Below are 4,540 nucleotides of genomic sequence, written 5' to 3' on the forward strand. Positions count from 1 at the left end.
ATTGCTCGAAATGTTTGGTCCTAATCTGACCTATTGGGGGACATGAACCGCAATCCATGCCAGTACTCTTTTTCTTACTGTTTTTGGAGCAGTGCACTAACAAATATTGGGGAAATAACCTAGAGAATTCTTTATAAGTTAGGGTTTTGGGGAACATGGATGGTATTCACTACTCCTTTTCTACTACAGACTCTTTTAACTTCTTAGAATTGTCTAATCTTTGTTGGACTATCCACCAAGTCATCCATACTTGCCTAGGCTTGGTGATTTTTTATTAAGGTTGTGAATCACAAATATAGCATGCATCATTACGTGGTATGCATCCATTATAGTCCTTCACCAAGCAGGCTTGTTTATGGATCCTTGCAAACTCATAAACTTCTCTTTCACTCATTCAAATTGATCAAGCTACAATTGTTCAAGTGCCATATAACCAAAAGTATCAATTACAGAGTACTTATTACGTAGGAGAGACTTCAATGTGTAATAGTGTGTGCAAAATTGAATATCAGTAGGCAATTTCAACATAACTAACATGCACATCTTGTAAATATCAACAAGCACTCTTTGTCGTTTCAAGATAAACTTCACAACTTGACGCACAATGGTGATTATTTTGGCAAACCATGTAGCTTCTTCACTAGCATACCAACCTTTTAGCACCAAGTTTCAATTGTGCGTAAATTGCAAACATTGTGAAGAGTGTCTTTTATTATATTATCAATATTTTTACAATTATTTTCATGATCCATGACTACATGAATGACATGTTCAATACCAATTTATTTATTTACACAGATCAAGACACCAGCAAAAATATAAGGACCACTTTTAATAATACAAGAACTGTCAATATCTTTCACAAAAGTCTCTTCTCTTAGAAACACCAAAATAACCTTTGTCAATGGTCTTGTTTAAACATTAGACCAACCATCACTGACAAATGTCCATCTTGAAAGAAATATATTAACAAGGAGTCATTTGGAAACATGCTCTTTTACTTCAAGGTAAAATTTATCCAAGACATCATTTCGTATAATGCACTTCCAATAAATTGTTTTTGCAAGTGAAAGTTGTGCCTCTTCTAACATCTACGTTAAAGATTTGGTGCAAGATCTTTATCACATTTGTCCAAGCTGAATCTTATTGTCATGCTTAAAAGAAACATTGTTAGGTATTGTGTCTCCTGGTGCATGTCATTCAGTAGTAATTGTTGCCATTAGCACAAGATTGACATGACTAGAGCTCCACTCTGTCTGCTCTTGATACACATTCATAACAACTTATCTATTTGGTGTCTCTTGCCACCCTTCTCCTCAAACACTTATCTCAAACGCTTTGTAGTTGTGGGTGCTTGTAGATGTGCGGATGTGTGACAACACTTTTTGAGGCCACCCAAAAATGCTTGCTAATATGTGGAGCCCCACTTGATTTTGTGACCATCAAAAATTTACATTACCATTCTATCTTTTGATCACATATGTTGTTTGCAAACTCCCACTTTTATTTGATTTCTTGACTTAGTACTACTTACGTCGATATTTCTTCCATTGATTGCAATTATAGCTGCATGCATAATAGCTACATATTCAATTGCAAAAAAAAAAATCTATATTACAGATAAGAACTTCATTAAGAAATCCATCAAATTTATCTCATAGGGGTCACCTATCAAATATGTACCTATCACGTGGGTTCAGCAAAAGGATATTTGTAATTTCAAATATTGTCATTTTACACCTACAGAGGGGTATCATTTGAAGAACTTTGAGAAAAGTACAAATTATATAGAGAAAGGGTGTGTTATAATCATGAAAAAATCATTTGATAAGGGATTTTTATAAATACCTCTTGAATGCACATGATATAGTAGTTTAGACTGATCTCCTTGGCAAATTTACACACTGTGCAATTTGCAAATACCAATTAACATTAATAAAAATCACACTGACTTATTTAGTGGTGATAAATTTATTGTTTTCTTGATTATTTTTACATGCAACAAAGAATAATTAACTCAAACATGGTAATGGTGAAATACGAAAACAAAGACATGTATGATTTTAATCTCATGTGCCAACAAACTTTCACAATACACAATGCACTTGTTGCAACTATATATGGCTCACTCTACTCAATTTGGTCTCACCTATATATATGTATCTTTACTCAATATGAATCATTCTTTGAGAGCTTACATGGTGTGTCTCTTGTCTCGTCTCTTTCCCTCTCACTCTCTCTTTCTCTCTACATCTCAACATGGTATCAGATTGGGAATGATCATGCACCAATTCAACTCATGGTGACGAAACAAATTATGTGTGTACAATTTGATGGTTAGATTTATAATTTTTCAAAATATTATTTTTGAGCATTAATTATTGTTAGCCATGATTAATTTGTGTCAAGAAGAATATGATTAGTATTTTGTATAGTAGTGGTTATTGCACATCGATGTGATGAATTGTTGATTACATTTACTTGTTGATTTGTACTTTGACACTTGCAACTTTGTCTCAATTTTTTAAGGGTCTTTTGTTCAAAATTTGGGGAAATGGGAAAGCGCAATGGACTAGAGCTCGATTGCTTTTTTGTGCAAAACGTTTTTGTATGCTCATGACCTTTGATTTGAGTATGGGTTAGCAGCAAACAAAGTTTGCATTAAAACGTTATGTTGTTATTACTACAAACGAGCTTGATACAGGTTTTTTCTTCGTGAAGAATCCGTGATTGTTTTACTATTTTTAGCATCACATTTTTAAAACAAATTTAGCGTTTATCTATTCATATCATGGACGTCAATCTTGCATCTCATGCCACTCTATTTTTGTTAATTTTGTGTCTCATGTTGTCAGGCATGAGACATGAGACACAAAATAAGGCCATTAGAGCATGCCAAAAAGCTTTCTAAGTAGCCTCATGTATATATGTGTACATAGTGCTTTGAGTCTTGGTAGTGACCATGTGCAAATTCATGTACAAGGTTTGATTCTGCTAGGATTATTTTATTGGAGCTTTGGATTGGTTGAGTCCCCAAAATGTGATTTTCAATAAGTATTTTCAGTCGTGCTTTATTGCTTCTAAATCGGACTTGGATGCCAAACAGACATCTATGATGGACCATATCCACAAGATTCAAGAACTCCAGCATGAGATACTTCATATTCACACACACACACACACACACACACACACACACACAGGAACACACACATGCGCTTGTGATTACTGGCCCCACCCCACCATTGTTGCATTCATTGGCCACCGTGTGAAAACCGCACAAAACGACACACACATACACACTCTGTTTTGTCTCTTTTGGTGCTTGTTAGCTTGACTCGGTGCTGATCACAGGATCCCACCCACTCATCGAGCCCACCACTTGCCTCTGGCGCCCAATTTTTATGCACCCAGTAATGCAAGCTCACACCCACTTTTGGCATGTTTCACTTTTTACTGTTTTGTTTGCTTTTGCCTCTACTTTTAGCTTGCAAACAAAGCACATATATTCCTATCACGTGGAGTTTGGCCCACAAAATCAATACTCTTAGAAGTTAGTGGTGGCTTAACCTCGTCGTTACAACTTTTAGTAGACCCACCATCAAAACACACACGCCAAATTGCTATGACCCCAGTAACCAGTACCAGTACCCAATACCAATACTCAATACAAGTAACCACTACCCGTAACTAGTACCTGTAACTAGTTACGAGTACTATGCGATTGATTGAAACATGCTTGAGAATTTGAGCTTGGTAGTGCTTGTTATATTTTATTGCTTAATTTGAATGCAAAATCATTGTATAACTGTAAAAATTAAGCTTCTTTGAATGACCATGAGAGGGCCATAAAATACTGGCGTTCATTAGCAAAGGTCCAAAGCAAGCAAAGGGAAACATTGGGCAGCCTCTAAACCCCCTATTCGCCTGGTCTTGACCCCACTACAAATGGCGTTCACCAAAGTCATATCAAAGAAGGTCAAAACCAAGCAAAGGGAGACATTGGGAAGCCTCTAAACCCCCTATTCGCCTGGTCTTGGCCCCATTGCAAATGGTGTTCACCAAATGCATATCAAAGAAGGTCAAAACCAAGCAAAGGGAGACATTGGGAAGCCTCTAACCCCATTTTCCTAGTCTTGACCTCTCTGCAAATGGTGTTCACCAAAGGCATATCAAAGAAGGTCAGAACCAAGCAAAGGGAGACATTGGGCAGCCTCTAAACCCCCTATTCTCCTAGTCTTGACCCCGCTACAAATGGCGTTCACCAAAGGCATATCAAAGAAGGTCAGAACATAGCGAAGGGAACCTTGGGCAGCCACTCAACATCTATTCACCTAGTCTTGACCCCGCTGCAACTGGCGTTGATACTATTTGGGCCCACTCGTTTCTGAGATATGTATGTCATGTGTATGAAGATATTATGAGTACTCCTATGCATAGTTGAACTTCATTGCACAAAATGTTTTGACTTATGCATGATCTAGTGCTTTGCTTAATTGAAAGATTCTCTTTGCACTAACTGAAAAACTCTTGGTTACAT

Source organism: Adiantum capillus-veneris, chromosome 10, assembly GCF_014529385.1.
Source record: "Adiantum capillus-veneris isolate H3 chromosome 10, ASM1452938v2, whole genome shotgun sequence".
NCBI classification, from domain to species: Eukaryota; Viridiplantae; Streptophyta; class Polypodiopsida; order Polypodiales; family Pteridaceae; genus Adiantum; species Adiantum capillus-veneris.